This window comes from Gossypium arboreum, chromosome 11, assembly GCF_025698485.1.
Source record: "Gossypium arboreum isolate Shixiya-1 chromosome 11, ASM2569848v2, whole genome shotgun sequence".
In the NCBI taxonomy this organism is placed as follows: domain Eukaryota; kingdom Viridiplantae; phylum Streptophyta; class Magnoliopsida; order Malvales; family Malvaceae; genus Gossypium; species Gossypium arboreum.
The window spans coordinates 57,997,856-58,023,546 of NC_069080.1; the positions used below are offsets into that span (position 1 = coordinate 57,997,856).

Genomic DNA, 25,691 nt, shown 5'->3' on the forward strand with positions numbered 1-25,691 from the left:
TCAAAGCATGTTAATCCCCCATTCAAGCTAATCAAATTTATTAGGGACTTATATAAATTCATGTAAACCATCATTTCATAAATTTGACATGAACTTTTACTATTTTTACAAATCAATCCCTAAATGCAAATTTCTTTAAAAATCACTTTACAAAATTGTTTCTTTATTAACAAGGATTCGTAATCTATAATTAAACATAAAAAAAATTCAAGAACATCCATGGAAAACCCCTCAATCTTTAACAGTTTTACAAATTAGTCCTTGGGCTAGCTAGATTAAGCTATAATTATCTCAGAAACGTAAATATCATTAAAAACGAAGCTTAAAAACATACCATGCCTGAAGAAAGTGTGAAACTGAAGCTTCCCTCACCAAAAATGGCTATTTTCAATTTTGAGTTTGAAAAATAAGAAAGATGATAGCCTTTTTCCTTTTTCTTGAGTTTGGAAAATAAGAAAGATGATAACCCTCTTTCTTTATTTAACATTTACTTTAATTATCTAATTACTAAATTAACCTTAATCTTTAACTTTAAAAATCACATAAACTATGTCCATATAAGTCCACTAACTTTATAAATGGTACAATTACCATTTAAGACAATTTACTTCCATTTCCATAGTCATTTAGCCCTTTTAACTATTAGAACTCCATCTTTACACTTTTTACGAATAGTCATTTTCACTTAATTTACCATGTAAACATCAAAATTTCTTAACAAAATTTTAATGCGACCTTACTAATATTCCATAGACATTAAAATAGTAATAGAATAAAAATTTACTTGTCGCTTTTGTGGTCCCAAAACCACTGTTTCAATTTTACTGAAAACGGGTTGTTATAGTGTTACTTATGATAGGGATAGAGCTCTAAGACAGTATGCTGTGCCAATGTTTCATAGGCTTAATATGGGTATAAGGAACTAAAATTGAGGCACAACAAGTTGAGTTGAAGCCAGTCATGTTCCAGATGCTTTAGACAGTAGGCTAATTCAATGGAATGCCTAACAAAGATTGTCACCTTCAGTTAAGATTGTTTATGGAGGTGAGCAATTATTTCAAATTAGCCAAAGTACCGAAATATGCACTACGATTAAAGTTGTTCCCATATTCACTAAGGGACAGAACTCGAGCCTGGTTGAACTCATTGCCACCAAATTCCATTATCACATGGAAAGAGTTAGCAGAATGATTCCTTATGATGTACTTCCCATCTAGCAAGAATGCTAAGTTGAGGAACGAGATCACTAGCTTCTAAAAAAAGGATGAAGAGTCCTTGCATGAGGCATAGGAAAGGTTTAAAGAACTATTACGAAGATGCCCTCATCATGAAATCCCTTATTGTATCCAATTAGAGACGTTCTATAATAGTCTCAATGCTCACACGAGGATTGTAGTGGATGCTTCTACTAATTGTGCCCTTATTTCTAAGTCTTATAATGTGGCTTATGAAATCATTGAGAGGATTGCCAGTAAAAATTATCAATGGCCAACCAATTGAGGAGCGTCAGGAAGACGAGTCACTGGAGTACATGAAGTGGAAGCTCTCATTTCACTTGCATCTCAGGTATCCTCGATTTCCTCAATGCTTAAAAACTTTATTACTAATAGGTTTAATAATTTTGTAGCTCAGCCACTGAATCAATTCGAAAAGGTAGCCTATGTTTATTATGGGGAAGGGCACTTGTTCGAAGAATGCCTATCAAACCTAGAATCTGTGTATTACAGGGGTAACCAGAACTAGAATCGAGGAAGGCAATGACTACAATCTAATTTTTATAACCCATCTTGGCGAAACCACCCTAATTTCTCTTGAAGTAACCAAGGGGTTGGACCTAGTAACACTTATGCACAACTTAGACTGACCCAGCCAACTGTATTTACCCAACAAGTTTAGAAACAACCTTAAGCTAAACCTTCCAATGGCTTAAAAAACCTGTTGAAGGCGTACATAGCGAAAAATGATGTCTTAATCTAAAGCCAAGTAGCCACATTGAAAAACTTAGAAAACCAAATGGGTCAACTTGCAAATGAACTTAGGAGCCACTACAAGGTGCTTTGCCTAAAGATATGGAGTACCCGAGAAACCTGGGGAAAACATTGTAAAGTATTGACATTATGGAGTGGAAAGACAATAGAGCCCAAAATTTTTGAAGTTAAAGAAGAGTAAGTTGGTGCTCGAGATAAAGTGGAAGTTCAACCAAGTGTTGAAATCCCAGCTTCACTAGAACCAGAATCTGCAAAACCCGATAAGGTAACTTTTGAACCAGTCAATTCCGATAAACTAACAATTTTGTTAAATGCATAATTTCCACAAAAGATGAAATAGCCAATTAAAGTTAAGAATCCTCCACCACCCTACCCTTAAATACTTTAGAAGAAGAAGTAAGAAGTCTAGTTCAAGAAATTCCTAGACGTACTCAAGCAACTTTATATCAACATCCTGTTGGTAGAAGCTCTTGAGCAGATGCCCAACTACATTAAATTCATGAAGGATATCCTATCCAAGAAATGAAAACTTGGAGAATTGTAGATGGTAGCATTGATGAAGGAATGCAGTGCATATCTACAAAATAAACTACCCCCAAAGATGAAGGACCCTGGATGTTTTACCATCCTTGCAATATTGGAGCAACTTATTGTGGTAAGGCATTATGTGATTTGTGTGCAAGCATCAACTTAATGCTGATGTCTATATTTAAAAAGTTGGGGATAGGTGAATTTAGACCTATTATTGTTACGCTTCAGTTAGCAGATTGATCCTTAGCACATTCAGAATAAAAAATCGATGATGTATTGGTACATGTAGACAAATTTATTTTTCCTACTAACTTTGTTATTTTATACTTTAAAGCGGATAAAGATGTACCAATCATCCTAGGAAGGCCTTTCCTAGAAACTCGAAGAACCCTTGTTAATGTGTAGAAGGGCGAGCTTGTTATTCTTGTTCAGGATGATTAGGTAACTTTTAATGTTTTTAAGTCTATGCAATTCCCTAACACAATTGATTATTGTTCTATAGTATCTAAGTTAGAGGTTTTAGTTGTAGAATAGGAACTCAACTCTGTTGAGGACCTATTGGAACAAGTTTTGATGTCAGACCCTCCAAGTGATGAAGAGAGGGGGAAACTTAGCTTTGCTAGAAGGTAACCAGAAGCGATTTAATCCACAATCCTGTTTTGATTCTTTGGAATTAGAAAATAGAGATTATGTTCAACCAAAAGCGCCGATCAAAGAGCCACCTAAATTAGAACTTAAGGTACTTCCCTTGCACTTAAAATATGTTTATTTAGGTAATACTTTGAATTTTCCTATGATTGTTTCAGCAGAGTTAACTGAAAAACAAGAAGAGAAACTTATTTTAGTATTGAAACAATTCAAGAAGGCTATCGGATAGACCATAGCCGATATCCATGGTATTAGTCCATTCGTGTCCATGCACAAAATCATCTTAAAAGATGGAAAGAATGGGAAGATTGATGGACAAAGGAGACTGAACCCCATTATGAAGGATGTGCTAAAGAAAGAGATAATAAAATGGTTAGATACAGGTATAATTTATCCCATCTTAGACAGTTTATGGGTAAGTCCAGTCTAGTGCATGCCAAATAAAGGAGGTATTATGATCGTTGAGAACAAAAATAACGAATTAATACCAACCAAAATGGATATAGGATGGAGAATTTGCATAAATTACCAAAAGTTGAACAAGGCAACTATGAAAGATTATTTTCCTTTGTAGTTCTTGGACCAGATTCTTGATAGACTTGTGGGGCGAGACTATTATTATTTTCTCGATGGTTACTTAGGGTACAATCAGATCACAGTAGCACTGGAGGATCAACACAAAATAACATTTACATGCTTGTAAATTACATTTGCATTTAGGCAATTTCCATTTGGTTTATGTAATGCACTTGCTACATTTCAAAGATCTATGATGGCTATTTTCACTGACATGGTTGAGAAGTATTTGGAAGATTTCATGGATGATTTTTTAGTTTTTGGAGAAACTTATGATGATTGCTTAGCTAATCCAACCAAGATACTAAGGTGGTGTGAAGAAACAAACCTTGTACTCAATTGGGAAAAGTGTCATTTCATGGTATGAGAAGGTATTGTTTTGGGGCACTTAATAACAAGACATGGAATCAAGGTTGATAAAGAAAAGGTAGATGTTATTGAGAAACTCCCACCTCTAACATCTATAAATGGTGTTAGGAGATTTTTGGGAGATGCCAGTTTCTATCGAAGATTCATCAAGGACTTTTCCAAAATTGCTAAACCCTTATACAATTTATTGGAGAAGCACAAGATATTCAACTTTGAAGAAGAATGCTTAAAAGTGTTTAATGTTCTAAAGAACCAGTTAGTTTAGATCGTCACACCAGATTGGGATTTTCCATTTGAGTTAATGTGTGACACGAGTGGCTTCGTGATAGGAGCTGTGATGGGCCAATAAAGGAACAATGTTTTTCATCCCATCTACTACGTAAGTTGGACTCTGATGGGAGCTCAATTGAATTATACAGTAACAGAAAGAGAGTTACTTGCTATTGTTTTCACTTTTTAGAAGTTTCGATCTTATCTTGTAAGTACCAAAGTGAGTATCTATATGGATCATTCGACAATTAAATATTTACTTGCCAAGAAAGATGCCAAGCTGAGATTAATTCGATGGGTACTTCTACTCCAAGAATTTGATCTAGAAATTCAAGATCGAAAAGGGGTAGAAAACCAGGTAACAGATCACTTATCCAGATTGGAGCCACAAAAAGGAACTTCATCGGTTGTACCTATCCCGAAGACATTTCTGAATGAGCACATACTTAAGGTAAATCATGTCCATAACACCCCTTGGTTTGCTAATTTTGCTAACTATTTTGCTTGTAGTTTGATGTTGATTGATAAGACGTGTCAACAAAAGAAAAAGTTTCTTCATGATGTGAAGTACTCGGAAGAGCCATATTTGTTCAAAAAGTGTGCAGATCAAATGATCAGGAGATACTTGGTAGAAAATAAGGTACATAAGATTTTATATCATTGTCACATAGCTCTGAATGGGGGACTCATCGGAGGTACGTGTACTGTGGCCAAAGTACTGCAAGCCAGATTCTTTTGGCCAACGCTATTCAAAGATGCATATGCCTACATAAAGAGTTATGATCGATGCTAGAGAGTTGGAAACATCACCAACGGAAATGTCATGCCCCGAAAAAACATCATTAAGGTAGAATTATTTAATGTTTGGGGTATTGACTTTCTTGGTCCATTCCCTCCTTCTTTGTTCACAAGTATAAATTGGTAGCTGTAGACTACGTATCTAAGTGGGTTGAGGCCGAGGAATATTCGATGAATGATACCAAGGTTGTGATGAAGTTTTTGTAGAAACATGTGTTCACAAGGTTTGAAACTCCTAGGGCTATCATTAATGATGAGGGGTCCCATTTTGTGAACAAATAGTTGAAATGGTTGCTCGATAGACATGGAGTAAAGCACAAGGTTGCCACAGCTTACCATCCGCAGATGAATAGACAAGCTGAATTGGCAAATAAAGATATAAAAGGTATACTCGATAAGGTAGTCTGTCCAAACAGATGAGCTTGGTCCAAAAGGCTGGATGACAATTTATAGGCCTACAGGACAGCATACAAGACACCTTTAGAGATGTCTCCCTATCGGTTGGTCTTTGGGAAAGCCAGTCATTTGCCTTTGGAGTTAGGACATAAAGCTTAATGGGCTCTCCAACAGCACAACTTAGATCTTAAGCTTGCTAAAGAGAAATGGATACTTCAACTTAACAAGTTAGAAGAGTTCTGAATGTTCTCATATGAAAATGCTAAACTATTCAATGAGAGACTAAAAAGATGGCATGACAAGCACATTTGAGTTTGGGAATTTGAAGCAAGTCATCAAGTCTTGTTCAATTCAAGATTAAGGTTCTTCCCAGGTAAGTTAAAATCACGTTTGTCTACTCCATTCACTATTCATCAAGTCTTCCCATACGGAGTTGTTGAACTTCACGGTAAGGGAGGTAATTTTCGAGTTAATGCTCAACGCTTGAAGCATTATTGGGGAGAGAAAATTGAGCAGGATAAAAGCTCGTTCATTTTATCAGATACTTAATTTTTTTATTTATCTTTTAAATAAATGACTTAGGCTATATTTTTTGGATTAGTATGTTAAAATAAATTATGTCTAGGAGATTGGAACTTATGCAGGACTACTTGTGACTCTTCCAATCTTTCTTGGGAATTAATTTTAACATAATCTTTTGAGAAAATATTTTCTAAGTGACAAAATGAATTTTTTATTTTTCAAATAAAAGGGTCAATGTTGATCCAAGTTTTAGCTTGCAGCTCAATTTTCAAATTATCTTTAAGTCCAGGGGCTTAATTGAATTATTTGCAAAAATTGACTGTTCTTTTTGTAAATATTAAAATTAGTTGTCTTTCTCTGTAAATATTTTACAAACAACTAAATAAAGGTTTTAATTTCCTTTTAATAAATAAGATGATAATAACTAATATATAATTATATTTTATATAATGTATATAAATTGTTATCAATTTTGTATAAGATTAAAATTATTTAATATTTTATTTAAAATTTTATTTTTAATAAATAAGATAATACCAAGTAATATATTTACATATTTTATATAGTATATTAAGTGTTATTGTCTATAAATATAATTAGGGTTATAGTATTTTAATATTATTTCTTCTAAGAGTTTGAGTTAAATTCCCCTATACTCACACTTTAAATACCACCTTCCCATTCACTTCCTCTACCATCATCCTTAGCAACATCCACCCTCCAAGGCATTTAGTGTCATAGCCCTAATGTACCTTCATCGGCAACTGTCGACTGCACAACCACCAGCAACACCGACCAGTAGCCATCATATCTGGCACTTGCTTCCTGGCGCACCTGGCTACACTCACAGCCCGCACGTTTTGTAACTCATGCTTGCCCCTGCTCACGCACTAACCTCGTATCGTCCCTTGCTTTGTTGCTGCTCCCTTGTGCACATGTCATTGCTGCCTTAGCCCTCACGCACCCCAGCTCACAAGCCACTCGTGTGCTTTTTTCCTTTGCACCACGTCACCACCTTGCCACAACCATCAAAAACATCAATCAATTACCCTCAAACAAAGCCTAAATCAACATCTTTAGCTTCGCATTCTATTATTTATTTTATTGAGTTCTTAATTTTTATATAAAGGTGGTAAGAAAACTTTCTCTTAAATTTTAAATTTGATTTAATGATTTGAATTTACAATTTATTGAATTATTTTATGCAAATTGAATTTTTGAGAAAATATTCGTTTCTATCCTGTGTTCAGGTTAATCGTGCCTCGCAAAAGAACTTTTGCCTCTATCCAAGTTGAAGAATCACAAAACAAATTCCACTATGAAGAAGCCAAAGTGAGATACAACAGCATTTTAAAAAATCAGCAAATGCTCCCAGAAAAAGGCTTTACATTAAAAGAAACCAATTACACTAATTTCATGGCGAGCATTCGACAAGTTACTGAAGCTTTAAATTGAGAAGTGCTTTGTGAGAAAAGACCAAGTACAGATGAAGAGTTAGTTTGTGAATTTTATGCGAGTTTGACCTCAAGCGAATTAATAAAAGTCTCTATCTGAGAAATCAAGGTACTAATAAATTCAAGCACTATTAATGAATTTTTTAATTTACCCGATTTTGAAGACGGCGAATATTCTTCCTTAATGGAAAATATAGAGGCTGAAAAATTGTAAGAAACTTTTGAGGAACTTACAGCTCCGGGATTTAAATGGACTATGTTAAAGCACGAAACTCACACTTGTCATAGAGAATATTTGACACCATTAGCGAATGTATGGTTTTATTTTGTTCGGTTCAACCTTATGCATATTTCACATGGGACTACAATTTCAGTAGAACAAATGGTCTGTGTAACACCCCTAACACCCCTAACACATATCCGTCGCCAGAACGGGGTTATGGAGCATTACCAAAGTTTACGGATCAAATGGACAAAAATTTCAACATTTCAAAACATATAAATATTCATATAAAAAACAATCAAAATCATTCATATTGTCCCATAAATGAGCCCTCGAGGCCCAAAATATGCGTTAGAAACAAGTCAGGACTAAATCGGAAACTTTGAGATTTTTTTGGAAAAAATTAAAAATTTTCAAAGTTGTAGGGGTCACACAGCGGAATGGCCTGGCCGTGTGACTCACACAGTTAAGAGACATGTCCGTGTCTTAGTCAGTGTGGGCATTCAAAATAGGGACACGTGGCCGTGTCCTAGCCCGTGTCCGTTCCCGTGGAACTCACTGACTTGGGCGAAACAGCCAAGCCACACACCCGTGTGCTAGGCCGTGTACCCCTTGAAGTAACCTCATACACCAGTGTGCCAGGTCGTGTAACAGCCTGACTTGCAACCCTTTTTAAAAGCTGCAGAGGACACACAGCTGAGACACACGCCCGTGTCTCTGCTCGTGTGAACAAAATTAGGCCATTTTTACAAGCCATATTTCTCACCCAATTTGACGTGCCTACACCTAAGATTGTGCATATAAACCAGCCATAATAAGGTACCAAAACCATGCATTTTCTAGCCTTATACAAATGGTATAATCACATACAACCAATATGCCCTTAGGCACCTCAAATGACAATTTATAAACATGTCAACCATGTATTCAAACTTACCTAATTGATTAACTAACATGTATGCATAGTTGTACCAAATCTTTCCATGTAAATTTCTTACCAAAACATAACCATTTGGTACCAAAACACCATTCTACGACTAGCATCAAATGACCATATAAATCATATCCACAAAAGTGTCAATTTACCATAATTTCATTCTATCATAAAGCACATATACAATGTGCACATTCATGCCATAGTTTTCATCTTCCAAATTCAAGCATAGCAATTCAAACATCAACCATTAGAGAGCAAATATTTACATTCCATTTACGAACTCATACTATCAACAAAGTGTCAAGACACAAGCTAAATAGATGGCCAAAATAACAACAAAACATGTAGGCTAACATTAGCCAAAACAACCTACACATGCCATTATAACCAAAATTAAACCAACCGAAAGTATCAAAAGAGCTGATGGATAGTGTGATATATCTCTGACAAGCTTCCAACCCGAACAAGCTTCCTATTCACTATAAAACATGTAAAACATACAGAGTAAGCATTTAAGCTTAATAAGTTCGTATAACATAGAATTTAACTTACCATTTATTCACATATAAGGTAAGTAATCAAAGCATATCCAAACATAAATTGGCAAAATGCCTAAGCACATATACATCAACCATGTTAGCCATGTAAACACATATATAAACCAATTCAGGGATAAGCTCAACAATTAATCAAATTCTATATACATGTATCATCCATTCCATATACCTATATACTATATAATATCATTTTCCATGTAATTCATATCTATACCTGAAACAATTTATACCGAACTCCTGTCATATCATATCAGAACATTGCCTGTTGAACCATTTAGAATATCGTTGGATATGCAGAATAACTTAGACATAGTGTGCTAAACTGTAATCCATCAATTCTTGTACATGTATGCTCAAACGAGACATGAATTGGTATGCTCTCACAAGCTGTAAATCGGTAAGCTCATACGAGTTGAGAATCAGTAAGCCCTCACGAGCTGCAATCGGTAAGCTCATACTATCTGAAAATTGGTAAGCTCTCATGAGTTGCAATCGGTAATCCCAATGACATGTCATTTGTATCCTACAAATTCTTAAGGTTCAAAAGGGACTCGGTAATCGTTGTACATTGTCAGATATACGATCGATATTTATACATGGAAATTATACAAATCACATACATATAATTCAATTAAAACATATGAATACTCAATTTAATTACACGCCTCGACGAGTATACGTAGATATGAAGGCGATTAATTCGAGATTTTCTCTTTGCCTCGATCTAACTTCGTATGAGGTCTGACTGGATCTATACGGATAAATTTAACTCAATTCAATATATTTCACATTCACTTTAGTCCAACACATATTTTTTGGAAAAATTACCATTTTGCCCCTATACTTTTAATTTCTTTGTAATTTGGTTCCTAGGCTCGGAAAATGAAATTCATGCAATGTTATCCCTATCAAATCCTAGCCGATTTTTATACATGCTTATAATAAACCAAATTTTTCACAAATTCACAAATTTTACCATGAATTTATCATATTTTTCAATTTAACCCTTAATTGACAATTTCACCAAAAAATCCCTTTACAAATGTTGTTTATCTAACAACAACCATTCATTTTCTATCATCAAACATCAAAGCTTAAGCATATTCATCAATGGAAAAACCCTAATAGTTTAATAGTTTTGCAAATTAGTCCTTGGGCCAGCTAGATTAAGCTACAACGATCCCCAAAAAAATAGAAATCATTAAAAACGAATTAAAAATACATACCTAATTGAAGGAATTAAATATGGTTGAATGAAGCTTCCATGGTGTCCCTCTTTTTTGTTTTCTTATTTAGTTGAAGAAAATGATAAAAGATGAAAGCTTTATCTTTTGTTTTATTTATTTAACTTTTAATTTATTAATTTCTTATTTAACCTTAAAAACTAACCAAAATTTCAATAATGCCAAACCATTATATTCCACTAACATATAAATGGTCTAATTATCAAATAAGGACTTCCATTTTAAAGTTCTGTAACTATTTAATACCTTTAGCTAGTAGAACTTAACTTTTGCACTTTACATAATTTTTAGTCCTTTTTATCAAATTGAGCATGTAAAGGGTAAATATTTTTAACGAAATTTTTATACGGTATTCCTATCATGCTGTAGGTAATAAAATAATACAAAAATAAAATTTTTGACTTCATATTTGTGGTCCCAAAACCATAATTCTGATTTTACTGAAAACGGGTTGTTACAACTCTCCCCCTAAAGGGATTTTGTCCCAGAAAATCTTACCAGAAAAAAGGTTTGGATATTGCTTTCTCATAGCTTCCTCAGGTTCCCAGGTGGCTTCTTCTGTTCTGTGTCACTTCTAGAGAACTTTTACTAAAGATATGTTTTTATTTCTCAATTCTTTCACCTCTCGTGCCAAAATTCTAATCGGTTCTTCACTGTACAACATATCAGGTTGAATCTCGACATCCATCAAGGAGATAACATGTGAAGGGTCAGATTGGTACCGTCATAACATAGACACGTGAAAGACATTATGAATCTTTTCTAGTTCTGACGGTAAAGCTAATTGATATGCAACAGGTCTGATTCTTTCAGTAATCTCGTACGACTTGATAAATCGCGGATTTAGCTTTCCTTTACGACCAAACTGAAGAATTTTCTTCCAGGGCGAAACTTTCAAGAATACTCTGTCACCAACTTGGAATTCTATATCTTTACGTTTAAGATCCGCATACGATTTTTGATGATCTGAAGCTACTTTCAAGCTATCTCAGATTGCTTTTACTTTTTCCTCAGCCTTACGAATTAAGTCAACCCTGTGTATCTTTTTCTCACTGAGTTCGGTCCAATATAATGGAGTTTAACAGTTACAACTATATAGAGTCTCATATGGTGCCATTTTTATACTTGACTAAAAGCTGTTATTATACGCGAATTTGACTAACGGTAAATATTTCTCCCAGTTGCCTTCGAACTCTAATATACAACAACGAAGCATATCTTCGAGAATTTGAATCACACATTCGGATTGACCATTGGTCTAAGGGTGAAATGCAGTGCTAAAATGCAACCGTGTACCAAGAGCTTCCTGTAACTTTCTCCAAAATCGTGAGGTAAACCATGGATCTCTATCTGAAATAATGAAGACTGGCACTTTGTATAATCTGAAAATTTTAGAAACATATAACTCTGCTAATCTGTTAAGGGAGAAATTTGTACGTACCAGAATAAAATGTGTAGAGTTCGTCAAAGGGTCGACGATGACCCAGATGGCATATTTCTTTTTCGGTGATAAGGGTAAACCTGATACGAAATCCATAGTAACTCTATCCCATTTCCACTCCGGTATCATCACTGTCTGTAACAATCTTGAAGGTACCTGATGTTCAGCTTTAACTTGCTGACATATCAAGCATCTTGAAAATCTTGCATTTTATTCTCGGCCACCAATACATCAGTCTCAAATCAATGTACATTTTATTACTGTACGGTTGAACAGACAAACTACCACTATGAGCTTTATGCATAATATTCTGTATAAGCTCTGGGTTCTTCAGTACACAAACTCTACCTCAGAACAGTAAACAATCACCAAGTCCTGTATGAAAATTTGAATCAGAAGTTGACTCACACTGAACCCATTTAGCTAGCAACTCACTATCACATGTCTGAGCTTCGCAGATCTGCTGTAAAAACATCGGTTTAGTTTTTAACTCAGCTAAGATCGAGACATCATCAGATAATGTTAGTCGTTTATTCATCGCTCGCAGAGCAAATAAGGACTTCTACTTAAAGCATTAACAACTTGGTTTGCTTTTCCTGGATGATAATCAATGATCAACTCATAATCTTTCAACATTTTGAGCCATCTGTGCTATCTCAGATTTAGATCTTTCTATGACATTAGATACTTTAAACTCTTGTGGTCAGTAAATATGTGACATTTGTCGCCAAACAAATGGTGTCGCCAAATTTTCAATGGAAACACAATAGCTGCCATCTCTAAGTCATGCATCGGATAGTTCTTTTCATGTGACTTTAACTGTCTGGAAGCATAAGCTATCACTTTGCCTTCCTGCATCAAAACACAGCCTAAACCATTTAAAGATGCATAAAAAAATCACAAATTCTTTACCCGATTTAGGCTGAAGCAGAATTGATGTTTCGCTCAACAGTGCTTTCAACTGACTACAACTTTGTTGACATTTATCAGACCATTCAAACTTCACATCTTTTTGTTATAGCCGCGTCATCGATGTGGCTATCACTGAAAACCCTTTGACAAATATTCGATAATAACCAGCTAATCCCAGAAAACTTCTATCTTTAAATACGTTTTTTGGTGGTTTCCAGTCAACAACTGCGAAAAGTTTACTCGGATCAACTCTGATGCCTTCAACCGGCACTATATGTCTTAGAAAACCAACTTCACGGAGCCAAAACTCACATTTGCTAAATTTGGCAAGAATTGCTTATCTCGTAGAGTTTGAAATAGAATCCTCAAGTGTTTAGCATGTTCAAACTCGTCTCGAGAATATATCAGAATGTCATCAATGAATACCATAACAGATCTGTCTAAATATGGTCTGGAAATTATGTTCACCAAATCCATAAATACTACAGGTGCATTAGTTAAACCAAACGACATCACAAGAAATTCCTAGTGTCCATGCCTAGTTCTAAATGTAGTTTTTTGTACATCCAAATCTTTCAGTCGTATCTAATAGTAGCCAGAACAAAGATCAATCTTTGAGAATATTGTGGCACTTTTCAACTGATCAAACAAGTCATCAATTTGAGGCAATAGATATTTATTCTTGATTGCAACCTTGTTCAGCTGACGATAATCTATACACAATCTCATTGACTCGTCCTTTTTCTTAACAAACATCTTAACAAACAGAACCAGTGCACCCAAGGTGAAAAACTAGGTTGAGCAAAACCTCTATTTTTCAACTCTTACAGTTGTGCTTTCAACTCTTTTAACTCCGTAGGAGCCATTCTGTAAAGTGCTATTAGTATCGGTGATGTTCCCGGTGCAAGTTCAATAGCAAATTCAACCTATCTAATTCGCGGTAATCTAGGCAACTCCTCTAGAAACACATCGGGATACTTGCAAACCACTGGCACTAATTCAAGCTTCGATTCAGACATAAGCAAGATAAGCATTGCAACCTTTTCTCACATGTTTCTGCACTGACATAGCTGATATCACAATAGGCAACCCACTCGGATTATCTGATTCAATACGAAGTGTCTCACTGTTTTGACATTTCAAAATGATAAGCTTTCATCTACAATTTACAATAGCATCATGCAGAGTTTTTCAATCCATACCCAGAATCTCATCAAATTCATCAAACGATAACAACATCAAATTAGCCAAAACGAGTCATCAATGGACAATTCTTGCAGACTTTATCAACTAGCACATACCGATCTAGGGGGTTTAATACTCTAACCACAAATTCAATGGACTTCACAGGTAAATTTTTACTAGACAGTAAATTCGTACAAACATATGAATGGGTTGATCCCAAATCAATCAAAGTAGTTACATCAGTATCATAAATAGAGAAAGTATCAGTAATAACATCTGGCATAAAAGCATCATCGGGTGCGCGAATAGCATAAGCCCTAGCTAGTGCTTATGCCTCGGATCTCACAGTAGAGTATTTCATCACACCACGTCTACCACTCACATTTTCAGGATTACAAGGGGGTCTACCTCTCTCAGTTCTGCTGCTCGGCCTCTTGGTTTGAGCTTTTTCTTTCTCAAATTTCTCTAGACAATCTCTAAGATAGTGGTCTAAGGAACTACACTGAAACACGCTCTGCTCTTCATTTGACACTCACCATAATATGGTTTGTTATAGTGCTTACACTCAGGTCTAGCATCTTTAACACTACCCATACATACTACAGATGTAGCCTAAAGTTTAGGACTGGAGCGTCAGGTACCTCTGTCTCTACTAGAATATCCCACAGAAGCAGTAGAACGGTTGTGATGTTCTTTTGATTTCTTCGATACTGACTGATAAGACTTCCCAGTTGATCTCTTTCTCGAGTCTCTAGCTTCAAAATCAGCACGTCTTTTCTCTTTACTCAATGCTTCGACCTTATGTGCCCGATCAACCAGTACAACGAACTCTTTCAACTCAAGAATTCCAACTAAAAGCTTGTCCTTATTTAACCCTTCTTCGAATCTTTTACACATAGCAGTCTCAGTCGAAATACACTCCCAAGCATATTTGCTCAATTTGAAAAATTCTCACTCGTATTCTGATACCATCATACGGCCCTTTTTGAGATCTAAAAATTCTTTACGTTTCTGATCCAGAAACCTCTGACAGATATATTTCTTTTGAAACTTGGTCTGGAAGAATTCCCAAGTGATCCGCTCTCTCGGCATAGTAAAAATCAATGTGTTCCACCACTGGTAAGCCAAATCTTTCCATAACGACACCACGTATTTAACGCACTCAGAGGTGAACATGATAGCTCATCAAAAACCTTGATTGTATTTTCTAACCAGAATTCAGCTCTTTCAGGATCATCCTCAGTAGTAGCTTGGAATTCCTCAGACCCGTACTTACCTATCTTATCAATAGGCGACTTACTAACTCAGACTGATTCCATACCTCAAGGAATAATGGGAACTGGTTGGGGACAGGAGGTTGAGCAGCTGAGTTTGTCTGTACAAACTTGGTGAACCATTCATTCACCATTTGGAAGAAGGTTTCTTTAGCCTCTCTTTCCCAGCCCTCAGACACGAGCCACGTACCGCTTGAAGCTATTCCGTGAATGGAGGCTTGAGCGTTACTCTCGACTTCATAGGAATAAGCTTGGTTGGATGTCATTGCTATATGAAAACATGTTTTAAAATGGTAATGAGATATCACACTATCACAGGTTATTTAATGGCATGTATAACAAGACTTGTACACGCTACGTTCAGTCTAAAGAATCGACTAAACCGTAGCTCTGATACCAATAAATGTAACACCCCTAACCTGTATCCGTTATCAGAATAGGTTTACGAAACATTAACAGAGTTTACAAATCAAACAGACAAAAATTTCAACATTCAAAACATATCAATATTAATATAAAAAACCAATCACAGACATTCATATTATCTCATAAACGAGCCCTTGAGGCCCAAAATACGTGTTAGAAATAAGTCAGAACTAAATAAAAAACATAGAGAATTTTTTCAAAAATATTAAAATTTTTTAAAGCTGTAGAGGTTACACTGCCGTATGGCCTAGCCGTGTGAGAGACACGTTCGTGTCTTAGGCTGTATGGGCATTCAAAATAGGGACACATGGCCATGCCATAGCCTATGTCCGTGCCCATGGAACTTACTGACTTGGGCCACACGGCCAAGGCACACGCTCGTGTGATAGGCCACATACCCCCCAAAGTAACCTCACATGCCCTTGTGCCAGGCTGTGTGCTAGGTAGTGTAATAGCCTCCCTTGCAACCCTTTTTAAACGCTACAGGGGACACATGGCTGTGTCACCTGGCCATATGTCACACAGGGTTGAGACACACGCCCGTGTCCCTGCTCGTGTGGACAAAATTAGGTTATTTTACAAGCCATATTTTTCACTCAATTAGACATGTACCTACACCCAAGATTGTGCATATAAACCAGCCATAATAAGGTACCAAAACCATGCATTTTCTAGCCTTATACAAATGGTATAATCACATACAACCAATACGCCCTTAGGCACCTCAAATGACAATTTATAAACACGTCAACAATGTATTCAAACTTACCTAATTGATTAATTAACATATATTAAAAGTTGTAACAAATTTTTCTATTTAAATTTCTTACCAAAACATAACCATTTGGTACCAAAACACCATTCTAAGACTAGCATCAAATGACCATATAAATCATATCCACAAAAGTGTCAATTTACCACAATTTCATTCTATCACAAAGCACATATACAATGTGCACATTCATGCCATAGTTTTCATCTTCCAAATTCAAGCATAGCAATTCAAACATCAACCATTAGAGAGCAAATATTCACATACCATTTATTAAACTCATACTATCAACAAAGTGCCAAGACACAAGCCAAATAGATGGCCAAAATAACAACAAAACATGTAGGCCAACATTAGCTAAAATAACTTATACATGCCATTATAACCAAAATTAAACCAACCAAAAGTACCAAAAGAGCTGATGGATAGTGTGATATAGCTCTGACAAGCTTCAAACCCGAACGAGCTTCCGATTTACTATAAAACACAAAAAATCTACAGAGTATGCATTTAAGCTTAGTAAGTTCGTATAACATAGAATTTAACTTACCATTTATTCACATACAAGGTAAGTAATCAAAGCATATCCCAACATAAATTGGCCAAATGCCTAAGCACATATCCATCAACCATATTAGTCATGTAAACACATATATAAACCAAGTCAGGGATCTCAACAATTAATCAAATTCCATATACATTTATCATCCATTTCATATACGTATATACCATAAAATATCATTTTCCATGTAATTCATATCTATATCTCCAACAGTTCATATCAAACTCATGTCATATCGTATTAGAACATTACCTATTGAACCATTTAGAATATCATTAAATACGCGGAACAACTCACACATAGTATGCTAAATTGTAATACGTCAATTCCTGTACATGTATGCTCAAATAAGCCATGAATCGGTATGCTCTCACGAGCTGTAAAATTAGTAAGCTCATACGAATTGAGAATCGGTAAGCTCTCACGAGCTGCAATCGGTAAGCTCCTACGAGTTAAGAATTGGTAAGCTCTCACGAGCTGCAATGGGTAATCCCTAATGACATGTCATTTGTATCCTACGAATTCTAAAGGTTGAAACGAGACTCGATAATCACTGTACATTGTCAGATATGTGATCAGTATTTATACATGAAGATTATACAAATCACATACATTTAATTCAATTAAAACATATGAATACTCAATTTAATTACACAAACTTACCTTAACGAGTATACGTAGGTACGGAGGCGATTAATCTAAGATTTTCTCTTTGCCTCGATCTAACTCCCTACGAGGTCTGACTGGATCTATATGGATAAATTTAACCTAATTCATTGTATTTGACATTTAATTTATTCGAACACATATTTTTGGAAAAACTACAATTTTGCCCCTATACTTTTAATTTCTTTACAATTTGGTCCCTAAGCTCGGAAAATGAAATTCTTGAAATTCTACCCTTACCCAAGCCTAGCCAATCTTTATACATACTTATAACAGCCCATATTTTTCACAAATTCATAAATTTTACCATGACTTTATCGTATTTTTCAATTTAACCCTTAATTGACAATTTCACCAAAAATCCCTTTACAAATGTTGTTTATCTAACAGCAACCATTCATTTTACTATCATCAAACATCAAATCTCAAGAATATTCATCAATGGAAAAACCCTAATAGTTTAACAGTTTTGCAAATTAGTCCTTGGGCTAGCTAGATTAAGCTACAATGATCCCGAAAAAATAGAAATCATTAAAAACAGATTTAAAATACATACCTAATTGAAGGAATTAAATATGGTCGAATAAAGCTTCCATGGTGTCCCTCTTTTTTGTTTTCTTATTTAGTTGAAGAAAATGATAAAAGATGAAAGCTTTATCTTTTGTTTTATTTACTTAACCTTTAATTTATTAATTACTTATTTAACCTTAAAAACTAACCAAAATTTCAATAATGCCAAACCATCATATTCCACTAACATATAAATGGTCTAATTACCAAATGAAGACTTCCATTTTAAAGTTCTATAACTATTTAATACTTTTAGCTATTAGAACTCAACTTTTGCACTTTACGTGATTTAGTCATTTTTATCAAATTGAGCACGGTAAAATTTCTTAACAAAATTTTTAAACAGTATTTCTATCATGCTGTAGGCAATAAAATAAATTTTTTGACTTCAGACTTGTGGTCCCGAAACTACTGTTTTGATTTCACTGAAAACGAGTTGTTACAGTCTTGTTATACTCAATTATGATAGCAAAGACCGTTGATGTGGAAAAAATCATTTTGAGAGAAATTTGAAATTGTGCCGCTAGAGTTTCTGGCCCAGCTTTCTTTCCTTTTATGATAACAATTTGTGCTTGAAAGCTAAAATTCTTGCAACCGTAAAGAAGATAGGTTATAGCCAAGGCACTATCACAGATTGGGATCTCTACCGAGTAGCCAAAGATTCTGTTCTATAGCAATGAGTTGAATCGAGTGATGATCCCGAAGAAGATGATGATCCCACAGAGATGGAACCAATGCAGTCAGTTGAAATCCCTGATAAGGCAGAACCAACTAAACTAATGACTAAACCTGACATAGCAACCTCAACATTCAGAACTTATTCACCTTGCCCAGATCATTGTGATGAGATGTCAAAGTTGATGGACCTAATGTAACATATGCAGTGGCAACAACAAGCTTACTGGAGATATTAAAAAATACAGGATGACTCAATGAGAAGCGCTTTTATGAAAATATTCCATGACCCGTTTATTTTTGTGCCTGAGTTTCCAGATTTTATATTTGAACGAAGTGATTCAAGCAAAAACAAGGATGATGGAGCAAAAGATGAGTCAAATTCTGAAGGATCTGCAAATAAATAAAAAGATAGGATCTTTAATTTACTTTATTTTCTTTCTTAGGATATTTAAAGTTTTTAAGATTAGGTTCTTTTAGGATTTTAATTCTTACATAATAAAATTGGTGGAAATCATCAATAAAATTAAAAAAATTGCAAAATAAAAAAGTGTGGCAATAGATATGTACATGTCTAGGATTGGATTTGCCTTGGAAAAGCTTGGTATTTAAGCAGTCAAACTTGACTTACCTCCTTTTCCTAGGATCCTACTTGGTGTACAGTATCTATTCACTTTTTCATTTTCATTCTCTTTATTGTTTTTAACAATAGGGGCATTGTTCATCTTAAGTGGGGGGACCAAAAATTGAAATTGTTTTTTTGTTCAAAGATTCTTATAATTATGATTAAGTTAGATTTTGTTCAAAAATTTGAATTTTTGTTAATTATGATAACTTCTAGTATAAATAAAGTTCTATTATCTCAATAATTGCTATGTTAGCTTAACTATGACATAATGTTACTCTTAATAAAGTTTACAAATCATACCATAAAATTTTTAATTCTTTAAGAGAGCTAAACATGCATGAAAGTTTAAATCTCTAGAATTAACTGAGTAATTTCTTGAGGCTAAATCCTAGGAAGCATGGAACTTTGAAGATGACTTTGGAAAGCTTTTGTTTGGACTGTTTGAGCCTTTCAAGCCAACCTGAATAAATATTTATCCCTTTAAATCCAACTTTGAGACTAATGGCCTAATTTTATTTGAACCTTCGTAATATTTAGTCATCATTTCTCTCATAATTATCTCTAAATTATCCCAAACACTAGACTTAATCTATCTAGAATATTCTTTGAAAATAAGTTTGGGGGAGTTGAAAAAAAGTATCAAGTGCTCAAAAAATTAGTACATACAGTAAAATGCTCGTGTGAAAAAAGAGAAAGGATATGTACTCAAAATAACTAGATGTATAAAAGAGCATGTGAAAGCAAAATGAGTTTTTGTTTTGAAGGTACTTATTCTGAAGTTGCGATACAAGTTGGGTCTAGGGGTTTTACCTTAAAATTATCTCTCTTTTACCTACCCCTATCCCAGCCATTTTACAACCTATCTAAAAGACCTTTCGATTCGGATTTTTATGCTACTTACATTAGTTGAGAGAAATTGCTAAGTTCAACATACAAAGTCATACGTTAAACTTAGTAATTGTAGTTTAGTATTAAATAAGGGAATAAAAATTAAGTGGTAAGAATTAAGATGTCTTTATTAAGAAAACATTTAGTTTGTTCTTGCTAGCATGATAACAATTGAGAATAATTCGAACAATATGTATACTTGAGTTGCATAATTGCAAAATTCTTGTTCTTGAATTTTTCAATGGTGATTTCAAGCACCTACTCTTTTTAATTCATGCATTACTTGGGGTGTGGAAACACAAAAATATATAGACATTTTCAGCACATTTTGAGCTCTAATTCATGCAATTTCGTAGTAATTTTTGTCAAAATTCATACTTTAATTATAAAATAATTAATTTACAATTAAATTATTAACATATTGAATTTTAATTATTTTTATAATAAATTTTTACAAATTTAGTTTATTTTTGATAGTTTTCAACAAAAAGTGAAATTGGCTCAGCAGACACTTCAAAAGGCTTAAACCGTTGGGGTAATTTTTGCATCAAGTGCACCAAGAGGAAAGCTGATTATTTTTCCAGTAAAGGATTGTAAAAATAATTATTATATTATTTACTTTATATTTAATTTTTATCCAAAATTAATTGGGTTAAAAATTAATAGAAAGTCTAAAGGAGAAAGTGGCCCAGTATGCTAAACATAAAAGATCGATCCACCAAGCAATTAGGCAGCCCAAACCGTCCCTATATTTGATCCAATCAACTGATTTTTTCTAATTTTTATACTTGCAAATAATCCCTTGAGTTTTTCCTAAACTATATTCAAACCCCTCCACTTTTTGTTTCTATCATTTTTTGCCTCAAGCTAAATATAGCAAAGTTTGAAACATTCAAACTTTGCTTTACGAATGGCCGGCCAAAGGAGCTCGAATAGCTGAAAATTATTTTCTATTTTTAGCAGCCATTCACGCCTATAGGTACCCCCTTTCCCTTCTCATTCAACACACCATTCATTACCACACATCTCTCTCTCTTTCACTCACTTTCGCTCTTCCTTTCCTTTATTTATTTTCCCTTTTTTTTTTCTTTTTCATTCTCTTGCCGATTTCCCTCTTGGAAAAGATCCTTCTTCCATATTGGAATATCAACATTAAATTTTTCATAGAGGCCTCGGTTTAACAAAACGAGCAGAGAAGAAGAGGAGCACACTACTCTGGCTTCAGAGAAATACTGGGTTTGCTTCCTAGTTCTCTTATCTTTAATTTTCTTGTTTATGTTGTGATTATGAATATGAATAATTGTTCTATTTTTTTTCTTGTTCTAATTAAAATGACTTAAATTTAATTCGTGTTGGACCGGTTGCATTCTGACCACTTAAATTATTAAAATCATGTTCGTGTTGTTATAGGCCTTAGTAAGTTGTTCAATTAAATGAAACCATGCTTATGTTATACTTGCATTATAAAGTGTAAGGTAATGAATGAATTAATTATTAAGCATATTGTAATTGAAATTAATTGAAAAAAATATTTAATTGGTGCATGTTTATTCTTCTAAGGTAGCTGAAGGTTAAATTAGTGACGGTATTAAATGATACATTAGCCTTGCATAACTTGCAAAATTATTGTGATTAAAATGTTTCAATATAGAAATATATTGTTACCTCACTTAATCTTATATGTGCTTATGTAGATTTATTTTTTGAATTGACATTGAGAAATGTTCAAGAGATTGGTTAATTTAGTAAGTATGTATGTGCAGTAGTTAACAAATTACCAAGTTGCCATGAAAATATTCGTAACAACATGAACATGGGTTTAGTAATTCTAAGTTAAGGAATGTAATTGATCTAACACAATTATGCCATATTGATTAAAACTCATCTTTTTGAAATTGTGCATTGGAATTTTTACTTTTTATTTTTATTACTTAGTTAATTTTTAGTTTTTAAATCACTTCTTCAAAACAACATATTTTTCCCATCACCAAAGTGTTTGATTTACATTTCATAAATATTTTTCTTTCACAGTCCCTGTATGTACAATAACTCGACATTTACGTGTAACTTTATTACTTGATACTATTGTGTACACTTGCACATTTCCGTCATCCCAGTGTGTAAATAACATAACATACATGAGGCTTCCTACAGCCAAAGAAAAAGGAACATTTCCTTTGTTCTTTCTTTCTACCGTTGTCTTAGGATAATCCTCCAAATAGATCTGAAATCTTGATACGGAAGGTTGATTTCCCTTCTTTAAATCGGTTATTACATAACGATCCAATATCTTGCCTATGTATGAAGCTTGAGATAGTGTTATCACTTTGTTCTTTCTATCCCTTAGGATTCGAATACCTAGAACAAAATTACCTTCTTCCAAATCCTTCATGTGAAACTTTTGGGTTAACCATATTTTAACTGATGACAACATCCCTATATCATTTCCTATAACACCCCTAACCCGAATCCATCGCCAGACTAGGGTTAAGAGGCATTACCAGACAATGAAAACATTTCAAATTCATTTCACAATCAAAAAGTCATACATCATCATATCATAATCAAAAATCCATATAAAGTTCCTCCTTAGGTCATCGAAACCTTAAACATGCTTTAGAAAAGGGTCGGGACTAAATCGAGCACATACAGATTTTTCCAAAACTTAAACATTTTTCTAAATTACAAAGGTCACACGTCCGTATGAACAGGCCGTGTGCCTCACACGGCATTAGACACGCCCATATGTCTAGGCCGTGGCAAAACAGGGCATACATACTGACTTGTCCACACGGCCACATGACATGCTCGTGTGCCAAGCTGTGTGAAAATTAGGGAGGCTACTGACTTGGGTCATACGGCCGACCGCATGCCCATGTGCCAGCCCATATGCCACACACAACCGATAGACACTCCCGTGTGTCTAGGCCATGTCAAAACTATAGGGTATATTGACTTTAATTCGTAGGGTACCCCAAGGAACACACAGCCGTGCAACATAACCGTGTGTCACACACAGTGAAGACACACGCCCTGTCTCTGCCCGTGTGGACAAAAATAGGCTATTTGCAAAGCCAAATTTGCCACCCATTTTGGGTCTTCCCTACAAGCACTAAAACAAACCATTTTATACCAAATTCTTAACCAATTCACAACCAAAACATACACCATTCATGCCATACCATCATTAATAGATTTCATGCTTGTCATCCATTCCAAATCATGCCAAATCATAAGCTATAATCATACCAAGACATATGTTCCATAATCTCAATACACTTCATTCATTCTCATAGCATCATTATACCATTACCTCAAATAAGCACATACCAAAGTCTTACCAAATTGACCATTACTATTGGTCATATATGAACACCTCATATTGACATAATTGTTTCACATAGTTTACAATCCATACTTCATTCTTATACATAACCAAAACCAAGCCAATCACATGACTAGATATTCACATCACAAAACATACCAAAATAACTCTAGCCTATACATGTCATATACCATATATATATAACTCTCAAAATGTACCAAAATAGATGTCTGATAGTGTGAATGAGTTGCTAACGATCCCCAAATTCTAACTAGCTTCATAACACTGTAAAACAGAGAACATTTCACATAATAAGCTTAAAAGCTTAGTAAGTTCGTACCAAATATAATCATCAGTTTATATAATACGAAACATCATCTAATAATCACTTAGTAGTTCACAAATCATCTTTCAATTTTATTCCATCACACTTAACATCTTCATACAAGTTTATCAAGCTTCATACATATAGTATCATCTACCATATAGGTATCCTACATACCTGAGCTTTCCCATATTTATTCATTTCATTCTCACCTCTCGTTCAAATACATTAATTTGTTCAGAAGTCTTTCCATGCTTTAAGAATTCGCACACTTAGTGCATTAATGATTAGCCGAAGCTATAGCAATCTCGCACACTTAGTGTCATTTCAACCAACCAAAATTATCTCAGTATCGCACACTTAGTGCTTCATATAGCCAAAGCTATTCCAATTAGAACACTTAGTGCTATTTATAGCCGAAGCTATTTTGAATCACACACTTAGTGCCAAACATAGTCGATTTATCATCGTGTTCAAACCATAATCAAATATATACAATTTATGCATTATCAAAACATTAGAACTTAAATTGTACCATCATTTATCACGTATGAACTTACCTCGTACTTGGAGTTGACGATTCAGATCGTTTACTTGATAACCTTTCGATTTCGATCTGAATTCCTCTTTTCTTCACTATATGTATTTAAATTTAACCCTTTTATTTAACAAATCATTCAATTCAATCCATATATACATATTTAGGGAATTTTACAAATTAGCCTTCACATTTTTACATTTTGACACTTTAGTCCCTATTTCACAAAATCACAAAATACACATAATTTCAACAATCCCATACGTAGTCAAATATCACAGGGACCTCTAGCAGCCCAAAACTTTTATTTATTTCACATTTCAACTCCTTAATTTCCATTTTTCTCAATTTAATCTCTAATATGCATTTTTACTCAAAAGCACATGAATTCATCAATGGCATCTTTCAAATCATCAACAAATTCAAAAATTAGGACATGGACTAGCTAGAACTCAAAGAAACAATTACAAAAACGTAAAAATTATCAAAAACTGACTAAAAATCATACCTTAATCACCAATCTACTTGGTCGAACCGTAAAAGCTTTTGTTCTTTCTTTCTCTTTTTGATTTTCGGCAATAGATGATGAATTTGGAAGAAAATATGGCTTTTGTTTTAATTTAATTAACATTAATGCCCATTTTACCATTTAACCTTAAAGAAACCATTTAATATCACTTGAATAAGTGTCCATAAATGTCCACTAACATATATAAAGGCATAATTACCATATAAGGACCTCTTAATTATAAAGACATATCAATTAAACACTTTAACATATAGAAGGCCACCTTTACATTTTATGCAATTAGGTCCTTTTATCAAATTAAGCATACAAACGATCAAATTTTCATACGAAATGTAACACCCTACACCCATGCCCATGCCGGGTCAGAATATGAGGCATTACCTAACTTAAACTTATGCATATAGACATTTTCATAACACCAAAACATGGTCAAATTAAAACTTTTTCAATTTTATTTAAAAA

General features: G+C 34.2%; 1 non-coding gene across 1 annotated transcript; it reads right to left on the reverse strand.

Annotated features, from left to right (window-relative positions):
- Positions 1-1,227: 1,227 nt before the first annotated feature.
- LOC128284567 (small nucleolar RNA R71) lies at positions 1,228-1,334 on the reverse strand. The gene has a single exon (XR_008274991.1). It is a non-coding gene; the product is annotated as a small nucleolar RNA R71 (small nucleolar RNA).
- Between the last annotated feature and the right edge of the window lie 24,357 nt (positions 1,335-25,691).